Below are 21,453 nucleotides of genomic sequence, written 5' to 3' on the forward strand. Positions count from 1 at the left end.
TCTGTCTGCCTCTTGACTGATTATGATCTGTACTCTTACATGCTTGTGCACCTGTACTGGGTCATTTTTGTGATGATATCACTGTAAGACTCGTGTTTTGCAGATGATTTGGCTCAGCGGGCTAAAGCCAAGAAGATAAAAAGGGACATACCAAGAAGGACTATTGGCTGACCCTATTTTATTTCTTCTTTGCCACCCTGTGCAAAAAAGACATTTACTCCAAAGTACTGCCTGCATCAACTACACACAGAAACTCAAAAAACTGTAACTGAACAACATACATTTTTCCAATAATACAACAGGTGTTGTATAGCGTACAACAGGTGTACAACACTATAACACTAGGTGCTTTTTCACTTACTTTATAATCTCTAGACCGAGGTGAAGAGTGAATGATTTGCTTGAAGTGATTCAGTAAGTCAGTGCTGGAACCAGAAGGAGAATAAAGCACGCCTCATTAATAAGTCACAATTACAATCACTACACCCCAGAAATGTAATAGGAACATTTTACAGTGTGTGTAGTGAAGACAGTGGATCTAAATTCTAAGCTTGCTACAGTGGGAATACTTTGATAGTCCCATCCTAAAAGAAGGATTCACATATTTGGAGTACCAAGGACAAAAGTTTTCAAGAAAATACTGATTCAGAATTGTCAGGTTTTGTTTAGACTGTTGATTTCAGGTCATTCTTCTCTTTAGCCACATGAGTTACTGTGATTTACAGTAATTTATAGGTATTTGCAATACCACTTCCATTGCAGGTCTTACTCCCTCTATTTTAACATGGGTATCACGACTTCAACGCATCTTGGGAGACAGAGTCTGGAAAGAGAGTAGGTAACACAGATATGCCCTTGGTCCTGAGGAATTCCCATCACATCTGCTCTTAGGTTTTCAGATGAAAGCAGAGATGAACTCTGGCCTGACCACATTCACTTCTTACACATACGTTTCTATTTTTCTGAGAGAAATTTCAATTAAGACTAATTTCTGACAGAATAAATTGGGTTTTTCTTTTTGAAACTATCCTATTTTCATTGAACTATCCTGCCTTGCATAAGCTGCACATGTACCTCATCATTACTCATAACTTAAGCTATTTAACCTTTCATTAGCTTCCTAAGTACCTAGATACCAAACACCTAGAAGTTGTGGCTTTGCTATAGAAGTCTGACACCTGGTATTTGGGTGACTATTGTCAAATATTGCTATGCATTGAAAATTTGACAAAGGACAACAGTTACTTAGCAATCTTTCTTTTAATCATCCTGCTTATGAGTAAAGCCATGTACTTAGCCTTGTAGCCATCAAATTGGTGATAACCATTCCTTCATGTTTAGAGTTCCTATATAAATCCAGGTAGCAAAAAGTTGCAATAAAATGGGTGTCCTCTCAGGGATAAATGGTCCCAAGTAATTTTCAGACACACATATAAGCTTGCAGTGTTCAACTCTCTAGACAACAAAAGGAAAAACACTAAATAATGAATTCAATGATATAGTATAGCTCTCTTGATCCTAGGGTCTCTATTCACTGGAAAAGAATAACAAGAACCAATTTAATGGCAAAAATCCTACTTCACAGTAGTAGGGGAAGGGACTTGGAGGAAGAGGGGAAATACCTTGTTAGAAACTATCGGACCAGATATATTCTCCAGCTGATCCTGGAGAGTGTCCAAAAGGAGAGATCTGACAACAAAGATCTGATTCTAGAATTCAGATGCACAACCTTCATTGCATAAAACAGCCAGCGTCTATTTGCAGTGATAAAATATGAAATCAGTTTTAAAGAATACTTGCCAATTTTTGTTCCCTAACTGATGGAATCATCTTTAAAATAATCACTTTATACAAGTCATTTAGAATGTAAGCTTTTGCTGAAAAAACTTCATGAATTGAGATTTCCAAAGGTTACCAAGATTTTTTTTGTACTTACACACTCTTGTGAGATTGAAGGTAGCACTCTCATGCCTGGTTGTTAATTATTTTATTATATATCATACGCTTTAAAACTTTTTCTGATTCACTTTTCTTTGTAAAAAGATGTAGTTGTTAGAACATATTTTTTTATCTCACTGTGATTTTCTTTTAATTATTAACACTGGGAACTCAGTGTAATATCCTGGCATTTATTATTTTTCGTTTTGGTATGGGAAATTAAATTGTATATGAGATCATGTAAAAGCAAATGTGAATTTTAGAAATAAGAGTACTACAATGACTCCACAGAAAGTTCCATTTAGTTAATTAGATAACTGGGAGTATTTTACTGATTTAGAGGGACATTGAAAAGTGCTTCTATACATGCGCCTCTTCCATGGCACAGTGTAATTATCAGTGGCAACACAAAACAGGGTTTCTAGTGCATAGAGAACCTGACAGAAACAACTTAAGTTGTCTTCACTAAAATTTCAATAAATTTCAATAAAGTCCAACTTCAATAAAATTCACTAGAAGTCCAACTGTGAAGATTCCTTCTTTGTACTTTAAAGGGATTAAACTTGCCTAGAATTGCAGCCAGACTAACGCCCCAATCCAAAGGGACAAATAACAATTTCCTTCATCAGTGGGTTGGGCACTGATGTGAGGGATTGGGCACAGATTTTTGTGTGAGGGAACAAACAAAAATTGGAGTGGTACAGACTGACCTTCCAAAACATGACAAAAAATCACAGACCTCAGAAGGGCAGAACTGTCCTTCCTCTGGGGTGTAATGCACATCCACTCCTCGGATGGACGTCCCAGCCTGTCTCCCTGGATCTACGTCAGAGCTACCTCTAGTGAGGCAGCAAACTAGAGCACCGCCTAATGTAGCAGACTACAAGAGAGATGTGGATGGCATGTTGGGGGCTGAGCAGCTGATCCTCAGCCCTGCTTGCAGCCTCTGCTGCCACCGGAGGAGCAGAGCATTGGGAGCTCTTGCAGCTACGGCAGCCAGTTCTTCTTTCCTAGGGGAACAAGGTGCCCGGGTTTTACAGTTTGTTCCTGAATGTCCCTGCCTTTTCCCTCTTCCCAGGATGAGTCTACCAGGTGCTAAAGGATCTGCTGCAGAGGGGATTGGGTGCTTTTTGCTGGGCTGAGGATAAAACTGCTTTGGAGTCAGTAATAGAGAGAAAGGAGGGAAAAGGTTGTTTCCCTTTATTTCAGCACCTTCTATAACTTTACAGACTTTTTCCCTAAAAGCCAAGACAATGCTTCCTTCTTACCTTAGCAAGGATACAACATCAAGAGTTTACAATGGATGTTAAATAAAAAAATTCTCTAGAAAGTTAGACAGGTCAGTAATCAATCTGTGTTACTCTGTTCAAGTAAAGAACAGAGTATGAAGGATAGAACACATGAATTACACCATTTTTTGATGAAATGATTTAATATTTTTCATTTTTATTGTCATATCTTTCAATTAAAGTGGTATCTTTCCATGAGGAATTAGAATGATTAGATATTTGGCTTGCGGTCTTATTTCTAACTCTTTTTTCTGCTTTTCATATTAGCTGATATACTGATGAGTATTACACTTATAAAATTATATGACATGGATCTTACCATTCCATTACTTCAGCGGAACAGAACCTGTGCCAGCCCCGTTACAGCCAAAAGTAAGAAGAAATGGCTTTCACATTTAATTCATTAAACTGGTGTGACAAGCACCTATTTAACCAACTATGGTGGCTGACTGTAGCGTAAAAGCCTTTAAAATAGATAAGCTAAATGAGTTATATTTTACATAGACTGGTGTATGGCTAAAATTATCTCTAATATAGAATTTGGAAAATGCTGTACTCCACTGCATCAGCACTAATTTGAAAGACCCTCATAGCTAACACTCAAGATTTGCGTCTCTGAATATGCGTGAATGCTGATATATTAAAATGAGATCAGGTTAGGTTCAGTTCTGCAGAAGGGCTTATAGAAGGGCTTCATAGCACAGAGAGGAGAACAATGACGAGCAGCCCCATATCAGGACTGCTCTCAAACAGCCACTAACTACTGCTCCCACATAAAAAGGACTGACAAGGATCATAAATTAGGACCAAAAGTATTTAAGTCACACTACCTGGCTTTTAAAATTACAGTTAAGAAAATGTCAGTGGGATGGCATTTACATGATTGAGAGCCATATCCAGGCTCTCCTAACCCTGGGAGGTCAAAATGCACTGCTGTTCTCAACTCTTCCTGCAGTTAGGACACAGCTTCGCTTTGCCAGTTGAATAAGAGAAAAGGGTTTAAAAGGCTCTTGTCTTCTGCCACGCCAAGCTGCTCATTTTTGTCTGTATAGAAAAGCTGAGATAATCTGCAATAATTTGACTATTTGTGGGCTTCACCAAAAACACAAGGTGTGAAAAAACAAAAAAACCCCAAGCCTTCAAACAACCCTTTGTTTTTTGACTTTTACCTGCATACATCTGCCACTTCACTAGCTGTGAAATAATTACATACACACACCGCTGCCCAGCAGTCTCTGAAGAATTTTAACCTGAATCAGTAAGATGCCTGTCCTTCACACAAAAGACAATAAGAAAGAACATTTTACTAAGGAAAACTGCCTAAAAACCTGCTAGCTGCCTTCTCTCCTACTTTTACGGCAGCTAATTACTTGCACAGTCAATAGTCCTTCCAACTATGTTAGCTCCCTGTTTACGTAGTAATTAATTGAGGAGAAGAGAGCAGCAGTTAGCAAATATCCATTTTGTAACAGCACATTTATCGGATAATAGTAAATGATTAGCAATATTCACAGCGATATCTGCATACTCCTAACAACTCAGAGCAGACAGCTGGGGCTACAAAGGGAAGACATGAAGCTTGTGTCACCAGACTTTAGCTTTGACCTTGATCAGACATGAATAAATTTGAAGTTCTGCTTTCAACACTCTGATTCTTTGGGGGAATCTGCTATTAAAACATTTGAAATATGTAGAGAAACTCAAGCCAGAATGACATAGATGCATTAGATATTAAAATATGAACATGCTAATTTCTGCATCTTCTAAAATTATGGATTAAATGATTTGATACAGTGGATTAGCGTTTTTGGAGAAACAATCCTCGTATTTCCTGAAGATCTGGGAACAGTCCGCATTGAAAAATATATCTGTGGTGCACTAACTTCCACTGATAGTTTAGAAAGATGCTGAGATCAACAAAACTTCAAGACATTTTTTATGACTATGCAGTGAGTATTGATGTTCCCAGATGTGCCAGGAACAAGCACCAAATCAAGACAGTCAAAGTTTATTATCGTGAGCTACACAAAAAGACAACTTCTGGTATAGAAAGTATATGCAACTGGAAAGCTAAAGTGTTAATCTCCTTGATCTTTTCCCCGTAAATGGGTGTGGCCCGTGGAATACTAATCATTGGAGAACTTCTACTGCTCATTTTAAGCCATCGCAGTCAGACATCGCTTACTCACTTTGAACTTCAAAAACTGTTATGGCTACTGACCTGGTTTGATTGCGTGTTCAAGCGTGCACTGCCCAAGCAGGAACCACGAGTAGTGCACAACACCCCATTATTCTGTGCATCTCCTGTAGAGCATGTCAGTAAGAGAGAGGGAGGAAAGGACACCAGGTTACTCCGGAGAAATAGCTTCATCTGTAACAATCAGCAACATTGCTGGGGGTGTCTAGGGATGCTTAAAAGGGAGAAAAAAGAAAAAGAAACCTGCAGCGTAGAGGCCATCATCTAACATGCGTGAAAGGAAATAATACCGAGCCTATTGAAATCTTCCAACACAGGGACACGGTCTCATGGGACACACAGAAACGTAAGAGGAGTCTGATGAACAAAACCCGGTAGAACAGAAGGGGGTGGAGATGACGAAAACCTGAACCCCACAGGGAACTGATATGGGGAATGAAAGAGAAAAACAAAATCTCAGGCTGTTGCACATTGCTGAGAGATCAGAGATAAAGAAAAAAAGTGATGTGCAGGGGGTTCAGTGAGATGCAGAAAGAGAGAGTCAAGAAAGTAGAGAAATAGAAGTGTGAAAGACGTACCGTAAGTTTGTGTGAGAAATGAGGAAAAAAGAAAAAAGAAAACAAAAAAGACCCCCAAAGGATTAAGGATCGAGAAGGCATTATTAAGACAATGAGATGGGGGATGGCAGGCAGGGGGAAATAATGAAGAGCTCTACTGATCATTCAGAAAGACAACAGAAGAGAGGCAGGTGGCAAAACCAAACTGTGCTGGGAAGAAGCAGGGTGGCTATGCAGTTTGCTTTGTGAAACCTCGTAGTTTTGCTCAAACTGTTACCACCCTATTTCATTTCTCTTCTCTCTTTCTGTTTTAGTGGACTGCAGAACCACTTGAAAATAAACTTTTAAAGTACGTATATGCTTATAATTCAAATTTAGAAACTAATTTTTCTAAGTACCATAGATTATTTCCACAGTATTTTGTTGAATGAAATGCTGTTTCTACAGCAATCAATAGGCAGAATTTGAAAGAGTCATCCCAGACACTTGGCTGCACCATACGGAGCATACCCTGCACTTCCAGTGCTGGAGAAGAAAGGACGTCTCTGTGGCTGCCAATCCTGGAGCTACAATAAATTATGCTGGCTCACATGTGACTCCAGGGCCAAGCTTTACAGAAAGAAATTAATGATAAGCTGCAGTTCTCGACTTTCACCTTAGTCTGTAAGAAAGGCCAGTAAAAGCTAGGAAAGCAGAAACGAAGCAAGAACACGTAGATGATGCTACTGGGTTGATACCAGTTACAAAAAATTCAAAACAAAGAAAAGAAATCATAAAGAATTTCAGGAAATGAGTGCTGATATTACAAGATACTAAAACTCTAAGAGAAGAAGCAGAGAGGGAGAAGAGAAAAGCTGCAGGAGAAGGATTAGCCACTTCCCAGGGGCCACAGGTTCCACTGGCCCTTCCCCATTGGGTTGAGGACTACGTGGCCAGCAGGGTTTCACCAAATAATGGCACCAAGAGTATGACCATATTAATACCCAACTGGACAACCAGTCTGGTTCAGGCCACAACACTGTACTGTAGATAAATAACTGCGCATTCAAAAGTTTTGTGTGCATATGACCTTGCTCTGAAATCTCCAAGCCTGGTAAAAGATTCCCAAATAGAGCGAGACAAAGATTTGACGGCTACTCATGGGAGCCATGCACCAATCTGGGATTTGCTCCAATTTGCCAATTATTTTAAGAAATAATACCTTTTTTTTTTTTTAATTTGGATAGCTGAAAAAAATAAGCACTGATTTTTTAAATTCAATGTACAAATGAACCCTTTGTACCTGACTACAAAAAATTAACTTGGCGAAGAATTATTTTCTCTGAAATTTTAGGAAATAAATGTTTATTGTTATTTCATTTAAATTTATCCACTACGTTTAGCTGGAAATCTTCAGCACATAAAATAAATTTTTCTACGAATAGTCCTTGAATTGAAGATCATTGCTGTATTCCAATATGTACACGCTCTTCCTCACGTAACAGTGCAATTTAATTCTCCTTCCTTCCAGCACCTATTCTATATCTAACCTATGCCTGTCATAGCCTAGAAATCTAAAGACATTTTACTTCCCAGATGGACCCAAGCAGGGCAACAGATTTTGTTGCCTCCTGTTCTCCTGTGTGATCACATAAATGGTAGTTGGAGACCAAGAAACGTAACTGCCAACTGCACACTCGACTCAGTGCTGTAGGAGTCTAAGAGGCCCTAACATGTTTGGTAAATGGCTCAAGTTTGAACAAAAAAACAAGAATACAATTCCCTCCCTCAAGAGTTCAGCCTTATGCTTGTATAAGGATAGGCAGAAAATATTTCGGCACTATTTTCTATCTATAGAATAAAAACATTTTGCTTTCCACCTAAATATTTGTGTGTATGAATGGTGTCTGATTTCTGATGACATTTTTGCATTTTCATCAGGAAGGCTAAATGTCCAACCGTAACATTACGACATATAACATCGAGCTGGATGTGCTGTCATAATTCACAGGCAGACTGAAATTTATGAGGCTGCAAGTAAGGAACTTTTTAAATCACATGCCAGCCATTTGCTTACCAAGCAGAAAGTTGTGATCTCACAGAAAAAGAGCAGTCACATGCAGAAAAATGCAATATATACTCTGTGTTGGATTTTCAAAGAAAACAGTTTGAGATCTACAGATGACATTAACCATACACAAATATCAAAACTAAAGGAGATTTTAAAAAGTTCCAAGTGATCAAAGAGTTAAACTGAATCACGACAGCTTTCTTTTGGTCCCACAATTCATATGAAAGCTTGTTTATAAATACTAGGTAAAAGGCAAATAATCTGCCAGTATTATACTCACTCTTTTTTGTGATATAGTTCTCAGGTACTCTGAAAGCTTTTTGAGCCATTGTCTTTTTTTTTTTTTTTTTCCTTTTACTTTCCTTTTGTATGATCTGCCCTTAGTTCAGGTCATGAAAGATTTTGGTTCTACATGTTTACAGCTTCCTTGTAACAAAATGTTCTTGGACTTAATCCCAAAAGCTGGGTATCCCAAACAATAACATTCAAGAACAGTTTGAGTGAGATAACCTAGCCCAACACAAAGGGCTGTAACATTGCTGGGATTATGCCATCCGGTACCTTTTTAAAAACTGGAGGGACATCATGGCAAAGACTGATATTCCATCTCAGTGAATAGTTTCAGGAGGGGAAGTTGGTTTGGTGTTTAAATGAAAACACGGCCACAACTGCGTAACTTCATCATGCTTACTGGTACATTGTTAGAGAAGAAATAGAATTGCTGAGCAGGAGTGGATTACCTCATGTCATACAACAGTGACATCAATAGGAGTTTTGCCATTGACTTTAATGGGAGCAGGACAAACACCTTTTTGGAAAGGCAATGTGAGTCTTGGTTCAAACCACCTGTTTACTAGAGGTCAGTCTTAGCAAACTAGAGGAGGCATGAAACTTTTGCTTTTGTAAACACTTCTCTATTGGTTAATCTATCAGTTATAGTAAAGATTAATCAAAATTATAGTGACTCAAACTCACGCTTCTCACTAATTGAGATCTTGAACTACAGCTGGTATGAGAACTGGGAGAGAAACAGCAAGTTAGAAGTAAAGGTGAACAGAGAACTCCAAGAAATATAAACTCTCCAGAAACACAGCAAGTCACTGAAAGTAGTTCAAGCAAGAATTTTATATAAAGGAAAACCGAGCTCCTGAAAGGAAAGATGAGGAAGAAAACCACGTTTATTTTAATCTTGCAAGTTAGGGGCACTGACTTGACTTTGAGCAATCTATATTTAAAAAGATAAGTGAGAAACGCCAATTCAGTTATCAGATGAAGATTGAGTTATCAGTTACAGAAATTTGTAGAATGTTACACTCCTAAAAATAATACATCTTCTGGAAGTATCTGCTTCGTATGAAAAACCAAGAACAAGGAGATTTAATAGATTTGATTATGCTGAGGCAAATATGTTGTTTTAAACCGTTTGTGGAATTGCTCATCCAAGGCCAGATGGTAAAGGGGATCAAAGACTCATAACTGAAAAAGATCACTAGACAGCTTAAACTTATAGAAAGCTATTAAAATGTGAAAAAAACCAGAATGAAACTGGACCAGATTGTAAATTTTGAAAACTAAACAACAGAATGTAACATTAGTCTAGGTTAGCAAAAAACAGAAACATGGGGCGAGACAGAAGAAAAGAAAAGAAAAGAAAAGAGGTAAAAATACTATGGAGAAATCTGCATAATGAAACCAGACTGAATTTGAGGCAAGACCAATAGAAACAAATGAAGACCTAAGCGGTGTCCTGCCTTTGGACACTTGCTGTAGCTGCAAGCAGCAAATCAGTTCTGCAAAAGCCTACAAGAGAAGCAGAACTTTTTAAAAAGAAAGGGATATATGCCTGTTCTGCACAGTGAAAAGGACTTTCTTCCATCAGCTCTGAAGCCTGCTGTGATATTTCTGCTCCCTGTTCTTAACAGTTTCCAAAGCTTTGGTTATGCTGCAGATGCGCTCCTTCTCTTCCTCCAGCCTAGTCTGGAACAGCCTCTCCTGGCTGAGCTTTTCCTTTGCTGAAAGCAACTGAGCACTCCCTCCAGAAAGTCTACGTGACCCAGTACAACAACCAGAACTAGGCAAACAGTTGGCTTCCTTCTTTGCTGTGCAGTTCCATATTTTAAGAAATATAACAGACTGTAACACACAGCAGATAGTGAACAAATAGGATGTGCACTATCCACAAAAATAAGGAAAAGGGGAAGAACAAAATTCCCAATGAGTTAATACATGTTGTAAAAATAATGATATTATTCACTTCTGATGTGTACAAAACCAGAACTGAGAACAAGAATTATGACTGGTGTCCGATACTGTGCTTTAAAATACAGTTGAAGAAACTTCAGCTTGAAGACCCCCAAACCAATGCAGATTTGTTATTATATACTAGAAAACAAGTTGAATTTTGGTTCCAAATTACCAGTTCCAATGTCTATTATTACAACTTTATTACAGAATAAAGTTGCTGAACCTTTATTTTCAGATATAAAATCTCTCTTTGCAAGATATGACATACCAGTGGAGATAAAGGCAGAAAACATCATAATTTGACTGTTAAGAATGTAAAATATTAGCAAGACAGCATGATTTTAAAGATTATCTTAAGTCCAGGGTATCCACAGTGCTTCGGCCTATGGAAAATAATGGTTAAAAATTGTTGAAAACTTGGATAATCAATGGCAGATCTCTATGTGATGTGATTATAAATAAGAGCATCACCCTCAGAACCAGAGTTGTCAGATGTGAAATCTTGTTTCATAGCAAGTTTAGAATTTTGTACTCAAGAACTGGGTGTTCTGCTCAACTAAGAGCCACCAAGGCAAACACAGCAGTCTTGAAATTTCTATAAATGCCTTACAAAAATTAAAACACACATACATCTTGATACACCAACCTTGCAGCCATGTGACCATTTATATACAAGCAACTGCAGAAAAAAGGGGTGAAACAGCAATGTTACCACAGCAGTTTCATCGAGATGATTATTAATCAAAGACATGCCTGTAAAAAGTTAGGAGACACCTTTTTTTCCACTTTTGTGAAATAAAAACCTGAGAAAGATTCAGAACTTCCAAGATCCAAAACAAAACAGATGCCTGAAAAGCAAGTACGTTGGAAAATACTAAGGGAGCTTTTGATATGTATGTGTATTAAAATCAGAGTTTTGATTTTTCTTTTCACCACGAGAAGGAGAGAATTACAGGCCTTGTAAGAAGCCTACAGCATCCTTTGCACAGTCTAGTTCAAACCAGTTGCTACAGATTAGTGTTACCGTAAGGGGAGACAGAACTCCCCTTTCTCACATGTTTTTCTTTAAGGGTTTGTTATCCTACTTGTTATACGAAAGATTCTGAGCTGTATGCTCTGATGTCTCACTAATAGCCTCACATTTACATTACATGTTGAAGAATGGAGAAAGCACTACACAACACAACCAGAGAAATAAAAATACCTTTCCTTGTATGCCAAGGAAGAAATAGAAATATTTATTTTTTATATATATAAATAAAACTTCTGAATGCTCAAGGAGCCTTGATAACTGTTCCTGTTTTAGTAGATGACCTTTTGAGTCCCTAAGTCTGATTGACCTCTGTTCTTGACCACAAGTGAGTAATTTACTTCAGGTTGACAGCCTTGGTCAATTTGTAGGTATAATTTATGTACTTGGATTTATGTTTTAAGTAGATTTTTGAGTGTTGCCATAGCTAATGATAAGTAACACTCTGCAAGAGAGATAAAGCTCCTGTACCAGGATTTTCACTGAACTGTAGCAAAAGAGAACAGGATGAGGTAGGTATGGGATGTGCATCCTTCTGTGATTTATCTGGAGCTATCCACTGTTAAATGGCAGTTCTTATGGTCACAACTTTCTACAAAAATAACTATGTCCAAACAGGAGTTCCTTCTAAAGTAAAGGGCAATAAGCATGCTGAAAATGTTTCTTCCTCATTCCTCAGATTTTGGGATTATCTTTGTAGTGTGTATACCAATAAAGCTTGTTTCTTCTGCTCTTCTTTCTTAATGGAGCTTTAATTTGGGGACTTTTAACAATGGGTTTTCAAAAATTTTCAAATTTATTTTCATGTTTCTATTAAATCTTCCTCAGTAGGTGAGCATGGTTTGGCTACACAGTATAGTAATACGTTTTTTTTTTAACTGCTTCCTAATTTTTAGAAGATTTACAGTTCCTTTTTCTTTCTTTGCTAGGACCTTTTCTTCTGTCTTTCTAATAGTTCTTCCTTGTTTTGACCTTTGGTCTTTCTGCTCCTTCTCTCCCCTTTCCTCCTCATTTTTTTTTTTTTTTTTTTTAATATTGACACTGACGATAACATTCAATTAGAACTTAAAAAGAGAGAAAAGCATCCCAATCACTTGACTTGAACTCATCCAAAGCCTATTCATTTGCTCAAAAACATTACAGCACAGAGGAGAGCCTTTAGAAGTAAATCCAGGTCTTCTGAATGGTTTCCTCCAATACTTAGCTCTACTCATTCAGTGTTACTTTTCTGTAAGACTCATAATATAACCTTTTGAAATGTTTAAGATCATTTCAATTTCCCTAAGCAAGTAATTCAAGTGTTTTAAGGAATGTTAGTCAAATCATACATCTGAAATTATCACCAGAGCTTCTTGATTCAATTAAATGACTCCTAAATCATACATAAGAGTACTTTCTTCAAGTAATTTAAGAGTAATTTCTGCCATATATTCATGTTACTTTTGCAACCTGTAAGTTCTGAAAAAGGCAGTCATCAACAATATCACTCTTTGTCAGAGAACCTTGAAATACAAATATACAAATCTCTCTCTCCTACTCTTTAAGCTTTAAAACATTCTAAAATGTGACATTGAAGCGTACATTAACAAACAGAACATTAGCAGCTCAAATCACCCAGCGCTGCACCTGGCGCAGGTCTCTAATAAGACCTGGTCACACACGGCGTCAGCCACTGCTTCATAATATGCTACTTCCAACAGTTTACTACAAGTGTAACTACTTGTTCTATATCCCAACACAACTCAGAAAATATTCGCAGTATCCTTGAAAACTGACCCTTGGGAAAAGCATGGCCCCTGCAAGAGCTTTATTTCAGAGCTTTCCAACTCTTGTTTCCCAGCTTCCATTATTTCATTGCCATTATTGTCATCATCACTGAGAGATACAGACCTTTTTGAAATAATCTGAATGACCTCTATCTTCCAATTCTTCTTCAGAACACGATGTATTCATTTCACTTTTTAACATCTTTTCAGTTTTTAGCAAAGTATTCATTTAGCGTGCACTGTCTGGAAGTAAATTACAAGGGTAAAACAGCATTTCAAGATGACTGAAAATGTACCTCTCAAGCTGTTTCTTTTTCTATTTCCAGCTAGTTTTGCTGAAAAGGTGGTTAGGAGATCTTATTTTAAAGGCAAACATTTTTTTTTTTCTATTTCAGTGTAGTTCTTTGTGTCCATCATGCTGCACTCAGAGATCTTGATGAAATTCAGAGCTGCACTTATAAACATGAGATCTGCTCATATAACAGACAGAACTGTCTATATGTTTACTTGTATTTTTACTAGTTGTTTTATAGTAGGTGCACATTGCACTATAGCATACAGCTACAGTAGCTGCAATGAAAAAAGCAAGTTTCATTGTGGAGCACACAATCAGGATTCCTATGGGAGGAAGCCAAACCAGATGTGCTCCAGCCACTGGTGGGTATTCAGTACAAGAGACTGGGCTAGACTTCTAACAGCTTGTTAGCCAGTAGTGTAGAACAACAGAGGACCTGTAGAACGAAACTGATGATGGGGACTCAGTATCTGTGTAATGTGCGTTTCAAGTGATTTTTATTCTGGAATAGGTAACCTAATCTAAACTAGTGGTATCTACGGAGCCTGGCACAAGCACCGCATTTGGTTGGAAATCCAACGCAAGCTGCGTTTTGTAGTAATTTCCTAAGCCTTCTCTGCTATGCTATTGTTTTCCCTCTTAAAAACAAGAGTTATCCTTCTGAGAGCACGTCAGCATGCAGCTGCTCCCCAAGGCACTTTACCCTTGCATCCAGCGTTACTTGGGATTTTTACCTGCATCTTTGTACTTTCGCAGTGTTGTCAAACATAACATTAGCATCAGGGTAGGTTAGGGGCAGAATAATGTTAGAACAATTCCAGTGTAGAAAACAGGACTAAAAGGAGAGATTTCATGTGCCTATGGACGTTGTAAAGCACTATTTCTGCTGCAGTGCTGAAGCGCTGTGGGTACAAAGCAAGCAGTACTCCCAAGGTACCGTTCCACGACATGTTTGGAAAGCTTTTCCTGAAATATCCTATTCCATCAAAGCCAAAATATTTTCACTTTCATAAATCTCTTCACAAAAGGTAATATGAATAAGACTTGCTTGACTTGCAGCAATCTAGGATGACACATTATGCCCTGGATCAGGCAAGAATTTCAACATCTCCCAGAGCTCAAGTCAATATCTAAGACTCCAGGTTATAATCACACACATACTTCTATTTCTCTTGAGCTGTGTTCTTCACATGGAAACACTGTCATCTTCAGCAGGCTCTAGAGATAAGTCAGTTCCATCGAGTAGGGACTGACATCTCAGGAATACCCTAATTATAACAAGGTTTTGCATGTTATATTTAAAAGACATTTTTGTATAATCATTTACTAGTTGAGACAATAAGGACTATACTTAATAGTTAAATGGCAAGATTCTGCAATTTGTAATTCCCTAATTGCTATTTTGGATTTCTAACTGAACATCAAAATGTCATAATCTAGTGGCACCAAACACAGAACACTTAAAATATCAGCGAGCAGAGAAAATGACTTTAGAAAAAGGGGTTCAGGAAGTACAGATCTGTGATTTAAAATGTACAATACCTGATGGTATGAATTGCATTATGCAGGAACAGCCCTTTTCAGCGCTGTATACTGGAGATTAGAGACTGCAAACCACCTATTTCAGAATCACAGCTCTCCACTTCCCCTGCTGAGGTGTCAGATAAACTCGGGCTAAATTTGATGGCAAGTGCTCCAGGTCCCGTCTGTCAGGTTCTCCCGTGCTTAATGAGCAGCATACTCTTTGATGAAAATACTGTGTAAACAATGAAACAGCACATCGAAGAGGTGTAAATGAACTTGCTTCTGCAGTATTTTCAGTCAGAGCAGGGTTTAGGACTTTTAGGCAGGCCTGCAAAACCCTGCTGTGTCCCTAGAACATAATTGGCTCCTGAAAGCAACAGCATATATTAGGCACAGTAAAGCAGTTTAGGAAGGTCTTTCAATAAGCTTTCTATAAATGCAACTCATTCATTTTTATACAAAGCCTGTAGTTCCAGTGGGTGGGCTGTAAGAAAGAGTTGCCTAAACCCTTGCTCGTTTTTATTTCCTGTAAGTAACACCATCTCACTGTAGGTACAGTACTCAATGACTTTGGACAAAAGAATACACAAAGATCATCAAATATTCTTTTGTGCATGGATATATAGTCATCTTCTAAATCACCGTTCCTAAAAATCACCACTCTGAAGGATATCTGTAGCACAAATGCCTCCAAGCATCAAAGAAGGGAACCCCGCAGCTATTGGAAAAATTATATTTTCAAGAAAGGTGACAGGTTGATCAGCTAGTAGTGTGCATGAGAGCACATCCCTCCTGGCTTCAGTGACTTGACGTATCTAATGAGTTATGGATTTTAAGTTATTTTGCAGCTTTACAGTGGCTGGGTTAGTCCCTGGCTTCCCAGCTGAGGTTACAAACAACACAGAAAATAATAGCAATTTGTGATACAGGCAGTCAGTATTCATTCCTATTTCCCCCCATCTTCCCAAAACACCCATGCATACCACTGTAACATCAAGCCGCCTCAGATAGCCCTATTTGCATGAAGTGGCCTGATTTACATTGTCTACTGTGCTGAAGTAGGTTTTAATTGACACTACTATAGCACAAGCATTTTTTTGTTACTATACCTACTTATATTAGTCTAGGGTAGAGAGCACTCAATTTACTGTATGATATGTATAGTGTAGCACATGATTTTAATGGTGAAGAGGTTCACCACATGTTTTGGAGAATTGTCCTCTAGATTATTGAGGAACAGGTCAATGCACTGGCCAGATTAATTGTTTTAAAAAGAGTGTTCAAAAAGAAGCTATAGAAAAAAGCATTTGCTTTGGGGGAAAAAAAAGAAAAAAAAGAGTAAATACCACAGATCTATTTCCAGCTAATGTCTTTAGTTAAATTAGCAAAACATTAACATCAGAACCATGGATAAGTAGCAAAAAGATTAAGTTCTGGAGTGACAGACCAGTCGATCAAAATTAACTGAAAAGAAAACAAAATTTTCTCAGGAAATAAACACATCACATCATGAGAGTATGTTACCACTTCAAAGAATACAGATGTTTCTGGCAAGACAATTAGCACAGCTGTTTTTCTATTCAAATCACTGTCCTTTTCTACGGCTATACACATTGCAAGTGGTCAGAAGGGAATCCCAGGGCATCTGCTGTGCAGCTATTTCTGCATTGTTTCAGTCTCAGCCATAAGCAGGAAATTTGGTCTCATCATCGTCCTTTTCTATTTGAAAGGATCGGCTTTCACTGTGGGGGAAAAAATCTCTCTTGTTGAATAAGAACATTCATCATAGTTTAAACAGAATTTCAGGAATGACAGGTACCTTATTTAGATAAGGTGACACATTACTGCTTCCTTTTTCCTCCTTTTTCTTATACAGTAAGATCTATATGGAGAGTAAATTACTCTATCACACCAAGTAAGTATCAAAGTCAAGCTCCATTTTCTGAGTTTCCTATTCCGCATCCCCTTGAATTCCTCATCTAGCTGTTTGAAGGACATCTGAAGTGGATTTCTGGTTCCACTGCTCTTAGTATCAAATATTTCTGTTGGCTACACTGAGTGATAAAGCTTACTGAAATCCTTTTTCCTAAGAGAAGGTTACTGGCAGGAACTGTATTGCTACTGAATTGCTGTTATTGGTTGTTAAGAATAGGGACTTCAAAAAAAATGAAGCAGCTATAAATATCACCGATTTAAAATACTTTTTACATGCCTTCCAGATTGTTTTAAATTGTTTTCTTTAAAACTGAAAAAGATTAATGCACTGAATAGAAATTAAGAAATGAAGATTTCTTTGAAGCTATTATTGCCATGTCTGTGTCAGAGCGTGACAGTCCTTTCTTTGAGCACTGACCAGCGCGCTGCGAAGCAAGGGGCACGTGCGCCTTGACCACGGGAGTTAGTCACAAAGTAGGGCAATGCAGCACTAGCTACAGGACTTCCTTGTTCTCAAATCTGACACATTCGTATAATTTTTCTATTTTAATAGGTATTTTGCAGATGAACTCCTAAACATGACATAGATGGGCAATGCTGGGAACCACCCAAAGAGATACTTTCGCTGATTCCAGGAATACAAACTGTTAAATTGGGCCAGTTACATAGCATACATCCTTATGTATGGGAAAGCTGGGAATTAAATGGAGCCTGGTGGAAAAGACTACCTTACCTGACAGGCTTCACAGGCGCTGTTTGAGATCCTCTGTGCAACTTGACCCCTATTTACTATAATGGGTACTAGCGTGTGACTCACTATGCTTTTCCTGTTTACATTTTCAAGCATACTAAAATTAACTTTACTAGGAAAATTACTAAAAATGGCCTAAGCATTATATGCATTCATAAAAATGTGCATAAAAATATGCAAGAGTTACACTCATTGTCCCACTACTAAAAGCAAAGTTATTACTCTATGCAAAGGGTGGATTGAAACAGAAATACATCTGTTCCATAAAACTTTGATGAAAGAATCACTCAGGGTCCCTGAAGGTAATTTATGGAGGATGGCTAGGGATGGGGAGAAGACTGAGAATTAAATACTACCTCAAACAAGGATTTAGCTGCAGACTAAGCACACCTCTGTGAGTGCCATGCCATCTTAGAGAGGAAGTACCACACTGATGTAAAGTCCCTGAGTCCCTGTTAATGGAGTCCACAGCACCTTCTCATCTGGCTTATCTTCAGCAAACCTATACGAAAGTCTTCAGAGCTATGAAAAATACCTCTCAACAGTCCTCTGGTGCTTTCCGCAAAAATCCTTCATACATCCTGTAGGCCAATTCCTTTCATCTGAGTACAATTTACTCACAGGACAAAAATCAATTTTTATCAATACTCTGCAAACGGGCACATGGACTGGAAAGGAGATAATACAGATACATGAAAGATCCAGGTAACCAGAAGCAGGAGAAATATTTAGATGAAAAATAAAGGCTTTGCATCTCATTGACAGTGCCTAAAGTACAGAGGCAGGCAGTGCAGTCACACTGAATGCACATGCCATTATGTGTAAGGAGCAGATACTCATCATGTGCAGGGTAAAAAGTATATGGATCCAAAAAGCTGGATTGACAGAGAGCACAAGTCAGCAAGTTTCAGAGAAGGAAAGATGAGGTACCTGAGTCACAATTTCAGCTGTGGAATGAATCCTGACTTGTAATAAAGAATCTGATGGACTGAATGAGTTTGCAAGAGCTTAGGGAATGAGCAGAGGTAGGCATCTGTTTTGTTTGTTTTCTGGCTGCCAAAATGATTTTCTCATATGCTTGTTGTGACCATCCTGCATCCATGTAACCTGCAAGGATGAGCAATATAAGCATGAATATCTAAGGACAGGGAATGAGGATACATTTGAAGTTGTATTTAAACAGAAGAAAAAGCAGCCAGGAATGAGTCCTCTATGTCTTTTGCAAGTATCTACCCACATTTTTTTCTGCTCACATGTGCACCTCAGGCTTTACTGGAATGGGTCCTAAAACAGCCAGCATCCCTTGTGGCATGATTTAGTTTCTGCCTTCTGTACCTACAAAATGAATAATGCACGGTACGTCAGAGGCTCGCTGAGCCTTTGGCCAAAGCGCTGGGCAGGTGAAGAGGACAGTTACAGACTATGGGCAGGACGGAGAGAACTGGGAAAGACGATAGTCAGCAGCAGGGGGAACCAAAAGGGTTAAACTTTATAGAAAAGATGAGAAGGATATCAGTGGATACAGAAGCACAAACTTTTCTCGGGAAGCCTTTAGCACATCAATTATAGCTGACAATTAACACCCCTACTCAGTCAGCCAACCTACAGTAATTTCACAAGCTGCCCCCACCTGTGGCAGGATAAAAGGAAGAGAGAAATAAAGGAATAGGCAATGAATTATTTTTGCACCTTGTTGCTGCTGGCCTTTCCTTGCACTGTTTATCACCACCCCTAACAGAGAAAGAGAGGTTGCTGGAAGAATCCTAATTCCAACAAATAATTTAAATTATTTTAAAAAATAATTTTAATTCATGTTATCCTCCATCCTTCGTAACTGGAAAGCTTTGAGGGCTGTCTTCAGGACAACTCTAAAATGAACTCTGTAAGATTTTTCTGTAAATGACCTTTCTATAAATCCAACTCAAGAGCTGAGAGAGGCAATAAACAGTTAAGGAGCCTGTTTTACAGGGCACCTTGTATTTTTCATTCCCTGAAAATACTCACCATTAAAATGTTTTAGCTGAGATTTTCAAAGCAGTGTGGGCAAATCCTCTGCACATCTCACATTAATTAACAGCAAGTGTGTGGGTAATTCCCTGTAGTACTTTGATAATGTCAGCTTTTTTTTTATCCATTTAGCATATCCATGCGGAATAGGATGGGGGAAATGTGTATAGTGGTTCTAAACTGCACCTAAAAAAAAAAAAATGCAGTTTTGTTCTGACCTTATAAGCCTCTGATCTGTTCTGACAGAGGGATTCTGATGAGCTATTTTGGACAGATCCAGAAACATGAAATAAATGCACTCCATCATCATGGAGATCCGAGCCTAGTCAAGTATCTCATCTGAATAATATTTTTCTGTTTAGAGGGCTTGGGGGAAGGGCAGGGGAATAAACCTTTCTGTTTACTCTTAGCTTTGGAAAAATCCATTGGGAGGGACTGCGCAATTAACATATTAATGAAGGCTGGTCTCAGATGTGATGCCTGAAAGCAATTATGGGCAAATTAAGAATATAAATGCAAGATAAAAAACTCACGCCTGTTTGGGACAGGAGGAACATGAGCTGTTAAGCACTGAAATAGGAATATATTTTTTTTCCTTGTCCTAGGGGAAGGAATCCCATCTTACTCTGCTTGGAAAAGGTAGCATTTCTAACACTTATCACATCAACTGTAGAAGACCAATAACACTGTGATACCTATGCTAGTTTGTACAGCTGAGGTGGACGGTGGAGTTTAGACAGTTAAAACCTGGAAGTGTGAAAATCCTGAAAGTCTCTACTCAGCTAAAGTAGAGGAAATACATAATTTTCACCACATTGATCTCTGTACATTAACAGAGTTGAATATTCTGGTCATCATTTTTCTGCGGGGGTTTTTTTTGGTGGATACCATTCACAAACATTAATAACTATTTGCATTAATTCTTAAATGCATTAACGGTGATGAAACCTGAACTGGCCTTATAGAAAATCAAATAGGAGTGGGTGTAAATATCTCCAGCACAACAGACTGCAATTTTCTTTTCCTCATTAGCACCAGGTGAAGGCTACAGAAAAGCTGGCTAGAAAGCAGGGTTTCCATTCATGGCTGATTTTGTTTCACTCTAAGTCACAGTCCAAATCAGACCAAAAACTAACATGTGCTGAATTCCCCAGGCCCTGCAACCACTTAGTGATATTGATGTTCCTGTCAGCTTTCATGACCAGAGCAAAGATGACAATTTCACTGAGGAGCAACAGGAAACGCTGGCTCTCGGGTTCAGGCAGCAGAAGACTGACCAAAGACTGAAGCCCTGGCAGCTCCCTTCATCCGTGCCCCCTCGGACAACCCGTCAGGAATCCAGGCACTCTTCACCTGGCACCCTGCTCTGGGCTTGGCAAGCACTCGGACCAGGGACATTATGAATGAAACGTTTGGGGCTCAACAAACAAAATGGTGTTTTTATATGAAACTTTTTTTTTTTTTTCTCCCCTGAAAGTATTCAGCCAGCTCTATTATCAAAAGCCTTTACAACTAAAGAAAAAGCCAAATAACCAGAAAAACCTGGAAGCAGGGAAAGCACATTTTTGAATACTTAGATTTCTCTCCAGGAAATTTCAACACACATGAATGAAGCCCATCAAATAATGCCACAGGAGCTACATGATTAGAAATCAAAAGCAGTTGAAAGTTGTTTTCCCACTTCAGAAAAACAAAATATGTTAGAATGAAATGAACTGACTTAATTATTAACCAGATCAGTAATATTTCCCTGACTAAATGTGGAACACTTGTCTAGTCTTATTGGTTTCTGCTAGATATGCCAAGTAGCAAGCTACAAAAGCCTTCTTCCTTGATATCAACTCTTAGAAAATTCACCTAAAAGATGAGC

The 21,453-nt window shown here is 38.3% G+C and overlaps 1 long non-coding RNA gene across 1 annotated transcript; it reads right to left on the bottom strand.

The window, feature by feature from the left end:
- Nucleotides 1-376: 376 nt before the first annotated feature.
- On the bottom strand, nucleotides 377-14,966 carry LOC127018568 (uncharacterized). Its single transcript, XR_007766766.1, has 3 exons — nucleotides 14,909-14,966; nucleotides 5,449-5,531; nucleotides 377-425 (listed from the first exon to the last, which is right to left on the bottom strand). It is a non-coding gene; the product is annotated as an uncharacterized LOC127018568 (long non-coding RNA).
- Nucleotides 14,967-21,453: the final 6,487 nt, after the last annotated feature.

This window comes from Gymnogyps californianus, chromosome 7 (assembly GCF_018139145.2).
Source record: "Gymnogyps californianus isolate 813 chromosome 7, ASM1813914v2, whole genome shotgun sequence".
Taxonomy (NCBI): Eukaryota; Metazoa; Chordata; class Aves; order Accipitriformes; family Cathartidae; genus Gymnogyps; species Gymnogyps californianus.